Consider the following 13,817-nt stretch of genomic DNA (forward strand, 5'->3'; position numbering starts at 1 on the left):
AGAGGGACTTTGGGGACGTAATAAGGATTAGATGAGGTCATGAGCACGAGAGGCATTAGTACCCTTCTAAGAGTCTCGAGGAAAATAGCTTCTCTCTGTCAGCTGCCATGTGAAAGATTCAGAGAGGAGCAGTCATCTACAAACCAGACCCCAAATCTTCCTGACCTGGGCCTCAGTCTTCCAGGCTGCAGAGGTGCTTGATAGAAATGTGTGTTGTTTAAGCCTTCCAGTCTGTGACACGTCTGTCACAGCAGGCTGGATGAACTAAGACAGAAACTGACACTGAGAAATAGGGATGGTCCTCTAATGAATACCTGAAAATATGGAACTAGCCTTGGAGCTGGCCAACAGGTAGAGGCCAGAAGAGTTTACAAGAAAGTATTTTTTGCCTAAGAAAATCTCAGTCCCGGGGGGATGGACCATTGCAGTGACCCATATCTGTAGGGAAATCATCAGCAGTAACTTTGACTCATCACTCTTGATAAAGCCAAGGCCAAATAGAGAAGAAAAATGGTATGAGCCTGGGGAAGTCCATTGGAACAGACTTGCCCTTCTCGGTCCTCTGGACTCTGAGAAGCTTAGAAGAGGTAAGTGGAGGGGCTTGGAGAAACCCAGAAAGGTTGGAAGAACAGGGCTGAACTGAAAGTCCCAGAAAGGTTAGGCTGGCCCAAGACCCAAGTGGATGGAATCAGCTTTGCTTGAGAAAGGGAAAAGATTTAAGTTATGCAAACGTTTCAAATAAAGGACTTAAAAGTCCAAGGCATAGGGATAAGAATAAGTGAACAGATCTCTCCCACTCTCGTCTCCGCCTCAAAATTACATATGCACTGAGGAGTCTGGCCCCTGGAAGAAAACCTGTATGATTTCCAGCCCTAACTGCAGGCGATTGCAAAGGCTTTCCCAGGCAGGACGCCCAGGGCAAGCCGCCCCATTGACACCAGACTTGGTCTTGGCCTGTGCACCACAGACTCTAAGGGGATGGCAGCGAGGACTGTGGCTCCTCTGGCCGGTCATGCCCTTTGTGTGTTTCCAGTCAGCCCAGCAAGCGTACCCCTACATCTGTATCTGCAGCCTTGGACCAAGGTCCTCTTCAGGCACCTCTACCGATGCCTCTGCAGGGGACAAGGGAGAGGAGTGGACTTAGCTGACTTAGTCCACGCTGTATCTTCTCCATCTCAGGGTCCCTAAAACTTCTGGATCCTTTTGTTCAGGGCTCCCACAACACTGAAATGACCCTCGGGCTTGCACCGCTGCTCCTGACCCCTGATCAGTGCTCAGTTTCACAGGGGATAAGAAATGTGCTGCAGGAAAGTGCTTTCTTTGTCTTCAGCCTTTTGCTCATGCTATCATAGTAAGTGACTAACATGGTAAGGGATCAAGAGCTTGGCGGTTACTTTCAGACGGCCTCAATGTTGTTTCAATCTGCTGCTCTCTCTTAGCTCAGCTGAACCGCTGGCACACATGTAGAGAGTCCGGGAAGAGGCAAAGAAGGTTCATACTTCTCTCCATTGGCAAATCAGTACAAAGGTGACCACGACCACCGTCTTCGAACCGAGACATCTTGGACCCTCCCAAGCAGACACAGTTATTGTCTCACTGTGTTTCTGGCATCTCAGTTTATTTCTCTGAAGTGAGTGATGATAACCTCTTTAACAGAAGCTGGGTCCTTATGTTTTGGCAAAAGCAATGTTCTACTCTACAGAAATTAATGTGCCAATTCGAAGTTTATCTGTTGGAGACGGGATGGAGACAAAATGAGCTCACCTAATCCCACCAGGCGAAAGGAAGGTGGGTAGAAAACATTAGTCAGGGGGTGGGGGGGCCCAGACTGTGTTCAGTCTGACTCACTTCCCTGATACAAGATTTTCAGGAATCTGAAACTCAGGTATGTCTGCACTCTTTATTCATGACCTTATGTGGTTTGTAGTCCTCTGACTGGGAACAGAGACCAGTATGTAAAATGGTGTCCTCCTGGATCAGAATTAATTTTGAAAAAATCTGAGGGTGTGCAAAGAGAGGAACAATATCATTACTAGGGGAAAAGTCTTATTCAGCCATCATGCCCCAGACATATAACATCATCGCCATTTTTTTCTTTTTTGAAGGACGGAGAGCAAGAGAGAGAGCAAATATGAGCAGGGGGAAGGGCAGAGACGGGGGTGGGGAAGAGAGAGAGGGAGAGCGAGAGAATCCCAATCAGGATCCACACTGTAAGTGCAGAGCCCGATGTGGGGCTCAAACTCAAAAATCATGAGATCATGACCTGAGTGGAATCCAACGTCCAAAGTTTAACTGGCTGAAACACCCTGGCACCCCCATCACCACCAATTTTAAATCCTATAAATGTATCTTCTCCTGCCTGAGCCCAATTGCTTTCTGCCATTCATGCAATCTCAGATATGTCCCCAGATTTTGCTAGTGAAGTCAACATAAGGAGCACAGGCTAAGGGTCCTTTTCTTCTACCCACTAGGCAATTCACTTTCTCCTTGACTCAGGACAAGCCCGCACCTTGGACCCACATGCCTTTTTTCTCTTACCCTCTGGCATAGACGAAGGAGGTCCTTTCCTGGGTTTATGCGGCTGAAGTCCCTTCAGTTCATCAGGTGGACTGTTGTAACCTGTTTCTAAAATACTCTTGGGAAGATTTCTCTACCGGAGATTCCCCCCGATAACCAGAGAAAAAACATCCACCCCATCTCCCCACAGATTAATTAGTGGGACCTCCTCCTCTGATCTTCTCTCATTAGTTCTCCTGAGTAAGAGGAACTCCAAGAGTCTTTTTAAAATATGAGCCTTCTTTGATAGATTTGCTCAGAATTAATAGATTATATAAATACATATTTTTTTCCAGTTTTATTGAGAAAAATTGACATCCATTGCTGTATAAGTTTCAGGCACAGCATGACAGTTTTATTTACATCTGCTGTGAAATGTCCAGCTAACATCCATCTTCCCATGTAGATACAATGCAAAGAAAAGAAGAAAAAAAGGAAGAAAATTTTCTCCTTGTGATGAGAGGTCTTAGAATTTCCCCTCTTAAGAACTTTTCTATATACCATAGAGCAGTGTTAGCTCTAGTTATCATGCTGTACATTATATGCCTAGGACTTATCTATGTCATAACTGGAAGTTTGTACCTTTTCACCACTTTCCTCCAGTTACCTCTCCCCTCCCCTCCCCCTCTACCAGAGTCTGATCTCTTTTCTGAGATGTTTTTTCTTTTTAAGTTTCCACATATAAGTGAGATCATATGGTACTTGTCTTTCTAGGTTTGGCTTATATCATTTAGCATAATGTCCTTAAGTTACATCCATGTGTGGCAAGTGATAGGATTTCCTTCTTCATGACTAAGTAATATTCCACTATATATATGCATATATAAGACATTTCTTATATATATATGTATATATGTGTGTGTATATATATATTATAAATGTGATATATATATATGACATAGGTTGTGATATACATATATATATATCACATTTTCTTTATCCACTCATCTATTGATGAATACTTAAGTTGTTTCCATGTCTTGGTTACTGTAAATAATGCTTCCATGATCATGAGAGTGCAAATATCTTTTCGAGTTGGTGTTTTCATTTCCTTTGGGTATATTCTCAGAAATGGAGATGCTGGAACATATGGTAGTTGCATTTTTAATTTTTTGAGGACCCTCCATATTGTTTTCCAGAGTGGCTGCACCAGTTTGCGTTCCCACCAACGGTTCAGCAGTGCGGGGGGGTTCCCTCTTCTCCACATCTTCACCCGCACTTGGTATCTCTGGTCTTTCTGGAGATGGTCATTCTACCAGGTGTGAGGTGATATTTCATTGGTTTTGGTTTGCATTTTCCCAATGACTAGTGATGTTGAGCTCCCTTTCATGTACCTGTTGCCCTTCCATTTATCTTCTTTGGAGAAATATCTACTTAGGTCCTTTATCCATTTTTTAATTGGGTTGAGTTTTTGCTTTTTAGTTGAATGAATTCTTTATAGATTTTGGCTATTAACACCTTAACAGATATATGGTTTGCGAATGTTTTTTTCTCATTCTATAGGTTGTCTTTTCACTTTGTTGATGGCTTCTTTTGATGGTTGTGTGCCACCCCCTTCTGGTTCTCCTTTCCCACTAGAGGAACCTAAGGCTCAGGGAAACTGCTCCATGTGCTGGCCTGCAAGGAAGGGTGATGGGTCAATTTATACACACTTCTCTTCCCCTTCGACCACAGTCGGTCACGGTCTTTGTGGTGAAGGGCTGCTTCAGACCCACCCCTGAACTCTAGGGTTCTCTCAGGGGTGTCCTATTTTTGAATAGTTGTTATTTGTTCTTGTGTAGAGGAGTGAAGTCAGGGACAACCTATGTCATCATCTTGGTGATGTCACTCCTGAAGCCACATTTTAATGAAGAATTTCTTTCAACTGGATTAGGGATTTCTCCCCCCTCTTTACTCTCTGAAAGAGTAGTCGCATTTTTCAAGGTCTGTTGCATTTCCCCAACACACAATTTCCATGGCAATAGCATTGTTGACTATGTGATAGGCAATGTCATAAGAAGTTTTTTACCAGCCACTGCGTGAACAACACACACTAGCCTGTGGAAGGTGAAAGAAAACAGGGAAGAGAGTACAACTGTCTTAGCTAATGCCAGCCTGTTCAGCCCGGGGTTCCTGGCCAGCCGCTGACCCTGGATACATGAGTGAACCAGGACAAGAAGAACCACTATTTGATTCCAGGCCAAATTGTCAACCCATAAATTAACAGACAAATAGTTTCTGTCTTAAGTCACTAATTTTGGGGATGTTTCCTTTCTGTAGTGAAAGACAATTGATACGGTTTCTTAAACCAACCTTTCCACCTGTACCTTGGCTCCACTCTGATCGCCTATCAATACAATAGAAATGTGATTCTAAGAATGTAATTGCTTACTTAAATCTTTCCAGGGTCCTCACTTGGCAATTGAGATACATTCCAGTATCTTACAACATGACCTCCAAGGTTCTGCATATTTTGCCTCTAGCCTTCACTTCGTGACTCTTCCTTTGTCCCATCTGCACATCTGCATTTGGTTCCTATAGTGCACTCCGCTATTTAATCACCTCAGGGCATTTGCACAAATGATTTCCCTTATGCACTTTCCTTGCCGATTCTTTCTCAGTCTTCAAGTGTCAATTTAAATGATACTTCATCAAAGAAGACTTCTCTGGCATTACTTCTGAATAGATGTCGATGTATATTAATTCTTTCAACACATTTTGTTAAATCACTCTAGAAAAGATTGTGCCATTTTGACATCACATCAGTACTGTTGGAGAGTGTATATTTTCTTCATCACATTTAAACTATCATTTTTTAAGGTACAACGTGGCTTTTAATAACATGCAATACTCTTATAAATAAATTAGAAACTATAATTAAATACAAAAGTAAACATAGAAACAACCTGTGAAATATGTATACAAAGGTAATTAGAGTTGCCTGAGTTCTTCTCTCAGATTTTGATGGTTTCCTGTCTCACATTTAGTCTTTCATCCATTTTGAATTTATTTTTGTTTATGGTGAAAGAAAGTGGTCCACTTCCATTCTTCTGCATGTTGCTGTCCAGTTTCCCCAATACCATTTGCTGAAAAGACTCTTTTTTTCCCATTAGATACTCTTCCCTGAGTTTTCAAAGATCAGTTGACCATATAGTTGTGGGTCCATTTCTGGGTTTTCTATTCTGTTCCATTGATCTATGTGTCTGTTTTTGTGCCAATACCATACTGTTTTGATGACTGCAGCTTTGTAATATAGCTTGAACTCCAGAATCATGATTTCTCCAGTTTTGTTTTTCCTTTTCAGGATTGCTTTGGCTATTCGGGGTCTTTTGTGGCTCTATATCAGTTTTAGGATTGTTTGTTCTAGCTCTGTGAAATGCCGGTGGTATTTTGATAGGGATTGCATTAGCTGTGTAGATTAAATGTGCTTTGCAGGTGTTGATGAAAATGCAGAGAAAGGGGAGCCTTCTTGCACTGTTGGTGGGAATGCAAACTGATGCAGCCACTCTGGAGAACAGTATGCAAGTTCCTCAAAAAACTAAAAAGAGAACTACCCTATGACCCAGCAATTGCACTATTAGGTATTTACCCAAAAGATACAAAAATACAGATTTGAAGGGGCAGGTGCACCCCAGTGTGTATAGCAGCATTATCAACAGTAGCCAAATTATGGAGAGAGTCCAAATATGCATCCACTGGTGAATGAGTAAAGAAGATGTGGTGTATACACAAAGGAATATTACTAAACCATCAAAAATAATGAAATCGTGCCATTTGCAATGATGTGGATGGAGCTAGAATGTATTATGCTAAGTGAAATAAGTAAATCAGAGAAAGACAAATACCATATGATTTCATCAATATATGGAATTTAAGAAACAAAACAGATGAACATATGGGAAAGGGAGGGAAGAGGAGAGAAGGAAGCATACCACAAGAGACTCTTAATGATAGGGAACAAATGGAGGGTTGATAGAGGAAAGAGGGGGGATGGGCTAGATGGGTGGTGGGCATGAAGGAGGGCACTTGTGATGAGCACTGAGTGTTGTATGTAAGTGATGAATCATTCAATTCTACTCCTGAAACCAGTATTGCACTCTATGTTAACCAAATAAAATTAAAACAAATAAACAGAAACACACACATAAACAAGTGTAATTAGAGTTAAAGACTCCTTACGTTAAAGTTCTTCTTGTTTTCATACTAAGGGTTGCGACCCGTTAATGGGTGGTGAAATCAGTTCCAATGTTAATGGAATAGAATAAGGAGAAAAAAAAGAATACAAAAGACAAGAAACACTGAATGGAGTAAGTGTAAGTACTGTTTTATAAAGTGTTTTTGTTACAAATATGGAAATGAATATGTATGTATGTGGATCTTATATTGTGACTTAAAATACGTTCTTTATTGTGAATCTCAGTTAAAATATTTCCGTGATCCCACTTGTTCCTTAATACCTTACTTCTCTGCTTTCATCAGCAGTTAAACTCCATGAAAGAATGATCTGTACTTGAAGTTTCCAATTTCTCTTTGATTCTTTTCTATGACATTACTCAGTTCGGGTTGTTCCCTGCAACATTTCATGCATGCTTCTCTCATTGAGTTCAAGAGTGGCCTCCAGGTGACTACGTCCATGGCCAATTTTCAGTCTTCATTTTACTTGACTATTGCAGGATTTGGCAAAGTCAATCACTTCTTCCTCCTTTATCTTGTTCATTTGGCTTTGGGGGGCACTTGTTTTTTTCTTCCTATTGGGCACTCTTTCTGAGTCACATTTTCTGATTGTCCCTATTTCCCCCAAATCTGTAACAGTGGAGTGCCCCAAAACTCATACCCTGGGTGGTTTCCTTCAGTCTCATGGCGTTAGATACCTGATATACGCTAATGATGGCCACATATGTCTTCATCCTGGCCTTCACTCCCAAGTGTGAAGGCCCACCTGCCCAGTGTTTTTAGTAGATTTTCAAAAGTCCACTTATGCTTAAACTAAACTTATGATTTGTCTCCTCCCAACATCCCCTCTGGTTTCAGTTAATGGCATCTCTGCCATCCCAGTTCGTCATCCTTGACTCTTCCCTTTCCCACTTCATTTTCAATCCATCAGAAAACTCTGTTAGCTCTGTTGTCAAATTATATCTAGAATTCAGCCACATTTCTTCACCTCCATTGCTGCCATCTTGACCTAGGCCACCATCATCTCTCACAGGATTGTAGCAATATCCTCCCCAGGACTCCAGCTTTCTCCGTATCTCCCTTCATTGTCTTCTCAACAGGAAGCAGCCATGTTTTTTTTTTTTTAATTCTAAATCAGGATAACTCTCCTGTGTTCCAAACTCTCACTGGCCCCCATTCTCAGAATAAATTAAGAAATTATAAATACATACAATAGCCTTTGAGGCCCTAGAGGTTCTATCTTTTTTTATTTCCCTGCACTCTCCCTGCAGTGGTCTCCCTCCACCTCTACTCCATTCCAACCACAGTGGTCTCCTTGAATCCTTGAACAGGCCAGTGCTTGCCCACCTTGGGGCTCTCTCACCAGGTTTACCTGCTGCCTGGACTATTCTCCCTCCACATAACCATACGACTAACTTCTTGTCCAAATCCTTGTCCAAATGTGACCTACTAAATGAGGTCCAACGTGACCACTCTGGTTAAAATTATGATCTCCTTACCCATACCAGACCCTCTTGTCCTGCAACATTTTCTTTTCTTTTTCCCACAGGACATAGTTTCATATAATTTGCCAATTTTCTGGTTTACTATTAATATGTATTTTAAAAAACATCTCCCCTCACCACAGTGTTAGCTATATAAAGGCAGGAAATTGTTCTCAACTGTATCCCAAGCACCTGAAACAGTTCTTGGCATAGTAGCCTCAGTAAATAATTGTTGCAGGAATAAAGAAATGGGTCATATAATAATTTCTGTAGTGGGTTAGCATCTTTTAAGCCCAGAAAGATTTTAGAGCCAACTGTAGAAACAGGTAATAGAATCAAAACTATTATTTCTCTTTTGCTCTAAGAAAAGCCTATGCATTTAGTATTTTGTGTATTTGCATTATTTAAAACAGTTTGACCTATTAGAATACCAAATCTAACTTCTAATTCAAATTTTAAATTTGTAATAGAGTAAGTAATTTATACTTTTTAAAAATCAACTCTATTGAGGTAAAATTTATAGTTAATAAAATTCAAAACATTACGCTTGTTATTTAAAATTGGGATCTCACCATATTTATCACAGGATGGAAACACTTAAAAGAATTTAGGATTGGGGGTGCCTGGGTGGTTCAGTCAGTTAAGCTCCAGGTTCACAGATTTGAGCCCCGTGTCCGGCTCTGTGCTGACAGCTCAAAGCCTGGTGTCTGCTTCGGATTCTGTGTCTCCCTCTTTCTCTCTCCCCCCATCCCCCCTTCATGCTCTCTCTCTCTCTGTGTCTCTCTCGAAAGTAAATAAACATTTTTAAAAAAGGATATTGCAGTAGCCATATTTTTTATTTCTTTATTATAAAGGTTATTTTTAGAAACTGTAGAGGCTTTGTTATTTAAGTTAGAATATTGAGGTTCTTAAAAACAAAATAATGTATATCATTGAAATGTTTAAAAGGATTTAATCGCCAAGCTTATCAATCAGATGAAATAGTTGTCAAACATCTTTAATAGTGAGGGATAAAATCTATTAGATTTATAAATAGAATGCTAAGATTTTTAAAAATGTTTTTTAATGTTTATTTTTGAGAGAGAGAGAGAGAGCAAGTTGGGGGGGGAGTGCAGAGTGAAAGGGAGACACAGGTCTGAAGCAGGCTCCAGGCTCTGAGCTCTCAGCACAGAGCCTGACGCGGGGCCTGAACCCACAAACCAAGAGATCATGACTTGAGCCGAAGTCGGACGCTTATCTGACTGAGCCACCCAGGTGCCCCTGGAATACTAAGATTTTTAAGCAGTAATTCAAATATCAAAGAACTAGATTCTTAAATACTTACTTCAAATAAATGTAGTTTGATTTTATAACCAGAGAAACTTCTGTACAATTTTCTTCACACAGAAAACTTTTTTCTTGAGTTTCAAAAAGCTCACAATAATATAGGAAAGGATTTGTATTTCCAAGGGTTGAGGGGTTAAGGTAAGCTCTTCTTCTTCCAGGTCGGCACCCCCAAATGGGACCGAGAATTTATCCAGCTACCTGGATGGAGGTGACTGAGATCTGCTTCTTGTGTCCTATGCTACTGACATTTCCATTCTTGACACGTCTCTCTTCTTCCCCCAGCTGCTGGCTGCCTTCCTTCTCTTCATGAAACCCCTGACAATTACCCTGTGTCCTTGGTCTGTTTCCCACAGCAGCTGGGCCAACACTTACTTTTCTAGAGACATTTACCTCAGTCCCTGAAATTATTAGTGTCGTTTGGGGAGAAGGCAGAGACCTTTATCCCAGGGGATAGAATGTGTGTGGCCTTTGTAATGGTGAGTATAAATTCCATGGCAGAGAGAGAGGCAGGGAGAAACAAGCCGGGGCAGAAAAATAGTAAGGAAAAAAGACACTGAGGTGAGACTGGTGTGAAATTTTAATACAGCCTGACACAACACAGAGCATTTTAATATAGTGCTGTTAATTTTAAAAATGGACACATACATGTGTTTACATGATGTGTACATTTTTTGTTTTGGTCCCAAACCTATGTAGGTCATCTACTTAACCTTCAAGCTTCTAGGAGTACCTACCTACTCTGGAATTTTTCAGACAATGTGAACCATAAGCACAATGGGGTTGATGATGACAAGATGACAGAGACGTCACGAAGTCAGTGCCGACATGTGTCTGTGAGTGGCTCTGCAAGCTATAAGGTGATCCTGTCTAATTTGCAAACACTTAGCAGTAATTATGACACCATATGGGACCAACTATTCTGTTAACTAGGCAAGTGATTTTGCTGTTCGGACACTTAAGTTGGTACAGACTCTTCTCAATGGCATTTTGGCAATTTTTATTGAGACTCTTGAGACTGTTTAGAGCCTCCGTTTCACCAAAATAGCACGAGGAAGATATTCTGAAGAGTAAAATATTGTATACGAAGACTCATTGGAGTATTTGTTATACTAGTAAATTAGAAACAACTTAAGTCGGTAGACATCTTTATTGTCTGGAGATGAAATGTTGGAGACACAAAATGAGTTGTGACAGAATGATCCCCTCTGTGGGTAAGAATAAGATCATTTAAAGTGGGTATCTTAGGGGCACCTGGGTGGCTCAGTCAGTTGACCATCTGACTTCAGCTCATGTCACGATCTCAGGGGTTGTGGGTTTGAGCCCCACGTCGGGCTCTGTGCTGACAGCTCAGAGCCTGGAGCCTGCTTCAGATTCTGTGCCTTCCTCTCTCTCTCTGCCCCCCCCCCCCCGCCCCTCACTCTCTCTCTCTCTTTCTGAAAAATAAACATTAAAAAAATGTTTTTAAAAGAAGACTAATCGGCAGTCCACACTGCACAGGTTTTGTAAGAGCGTCAAATATCCATGTCTGTATCCACACTATAGGGCTCATTAATTAGCATAGAGCAGATCTCCTCAACTGATATTTCGGACCAGATAGTTCTTTGCTGGAGGTGAAAGGCTGGAAGCTTCCCTGTCCATTGTAGGACGATTGGCAGCAACGCTGACCTCTACCTCCTGGATGTCAGTGGCATGGACCCCTCCCCCATGATCACCAAGATGTCTCTAGACATTGCCAAGTGTCGCTGCAGGGGAGAAGAGGGAGTAAAATCGCCCCAGTTGAGAATCCGTGGCATACGGAATGTTAGAATTGGAGGGGGGGGGGGGTAGCAAAAAAACCAGGTGACCAAGATACGTAGATTGGCTGGAAATATACCTACCCCCTCATCTGAAATGATAAAATAACACAACAAGCCAAGCAGCCTCTGAGGCTGGAGGGGAGGGGATAGCAATAGGACCGTGACACATACATTTCTGTGCCCCTCCCTTAACAGATGGTCCATCACCTGATCTCACCAGGTTAGCTTTTCCGCCAGAGAGAATTCTGATAATTTTGTCTTTACTTTGTCTGATTAATTTTGTCTTTGATTTTTTCTTTCTTCTCATAATCAGAGAGCCTGAAGTACAGAGATTTGCATGAAGGGCATTAAGAGGCACTAACACACAGTTATCAAATAAGTCATGGGAAAGACAAGTAGAGCATAGGGAATACAATCAGTGTCGTAATGACAGTGTATGGCGACAGGAGGTAGCTGCAGATACCGCGGTGAACACTGCGTGACGCATACAGGTGTCAGATCACGATGTCGCACATCCCAAACTAACCTAAGACTGGATGTCGATTATATTTCAATAATAAAAAGGAAAAAAAAGAATAAAGTTGGGACTTCCATGAACTTCGAAGAACAGGTGTGATAATGTGCCTGTTTGCCCTTAAATGCTTGTATGTGTGGCGGAACTCTGAGACGTGCCTTCGCTGTATTAAACCACCTCGGGGTGAAATTGTCAGAGATGGGGACTCCACAGTCGCATGACGGGGGAGCGATGTTAATCGAGCTGAGGCGGGAATCACACCGCAGTCTACAAATGCATCACGCCGGCATGCACACCTTGAACTTACACGATGTTAAGTGCCAGTCATATCTCAAAACTTTTATATTAAAATAAATACCTCGAAGGAGAAAACAACTGATATCAATCCCAAAGAGTCAAGGCAATTGTGAGCTGACAATAGGTACAAAAAATAGATAAAATTATTCTGAAAGTAGAATTCCAGAGGATTTAAACAAACGGAGAGTCAGCATGGTATATGGCAGCCAAATATTTTTTAATTTTTTTCGTTCTTCCTTTTTGTAAATACAGCAGAATATTAAACCTATGTTGAAACAGGAGAAATACGAAAGGCAAAATTTCCCTTTGTTTTTCTTTAAGAAAACGTCTACTTAAGAAAAAACAGAAGTTTACAAGCAAAAGTAATGTAGGCTCTGATGGTGTCTTGCCTTAATTACTCTTATCTAGACTCATTGTTTTCAGACTTGATTTGTCCCAATTTACCGTCCACTCAGATTCTGGAATAATCTTTCTTAAATGCAAAGCTGTCAATACTGTGTCTGAAAACAGACGTGGAGGTGAATCGTAGAGGCTGCCGAATAAAGCCTAAACATCCTAGCATGATAAATAATGTGAATGTACATGAGACTTTTAAATCATTTTGACATCCCAAGATCTCTCAGTTCTGTTATTCCCTGTATAAACTCCTCATGACAGAAGTTAACACTGTTATAATGTTCTGAATTCTTCTTTCAGAGGCAGCGGGGAGATCAATAGGGAAACTAACATTTTGCTCTGTGGCCAGTACATTTTGGAATTAGGAAATCGAAACGTGGAAAAGAGGAAAATTGGCAGGTCTTCAGAAACTTGAGTCTTTAGGAAAGGAGATGCATATAGGAAGGCAATATTGGGCCTTCCAATCGTATCTAATTGGACTTGTGTATTTTCTGGAAGAGTGGAGCTCCCTTTTAGAATCTCAATGACTAGGCTCCTCTGGCTGCCACGGCATTGCTTTATCTTGAGGGCATTTTCTGATTCCACTAAATAAAACGCAAGCTTCCTGCATCAGAAGTTAACCCAGAAATCATGGAGGCTAAGAGAGTCATACAGCTAGTGGCCCAGACAAAATTCAATGATGTTTGTTATGACCATTGGTAGTCCTGGGAAGTCCACCACCCCCCTCATCCCTGAGCTATGGGCCTTTCCCCCTACCTCACTCATGCTGCTAAGCCTAGACCAAGCTTCCACAGGTCTGCACTGAAAACGAACAGAAAAAATAAAATTCCCCAATACACAGCCCCAAATGCCACCCATGCACACACCAAAGTACAGAGCCCACCCCTCATCCCAAAGCCACCTCTTCCAGAACCCAGGGGCCACCTCTGTCTGATGAATGTCCTCATCTCCATGGTTGTGCAGTCTACAAACAGGAGAGTTATGACTGCAAGCACAGCCCCGGGCGTCTCAGGGGATCGTCCAGTGGGAGAAGGGGTCTCTTCAGAAAGGTTCTCTCTGGTCCCAGAGAAAGCAACTCCATGTCCCCTGTGGTTAATTAGGGGAACCCTGGCTGCCATGCTCCCCTTTCATGAATTTGCCACACCTTTGGGAAGCCAGGTCTTTGAGTCTGGCTAGACGCCTCATGGCAAGGGAAACTTGGTTTCCTTTCTTGTCCAAAGGGTGAGAGGATTGTTTATATAGAAATTATCTGCCGAGACAGAAGAAGGATGAGGAACAAGAGGAGTGAAGCTAACA

Source organism: Acinonyx jubatus, chromosome E4 (assembly GCF_027475565.1).
Source record: "Acinonyx jubatus isolate Ajub_Pintada_27869175 chromosome E4, VMU_Ajub_asm_v1.0, whole genome shotgun sequence".
NCBI lineage: Eukaryota > Metazoa > Chordata > Mammalia > Carnivora > Felidae > Acinonyx > Acinonyx jubatus.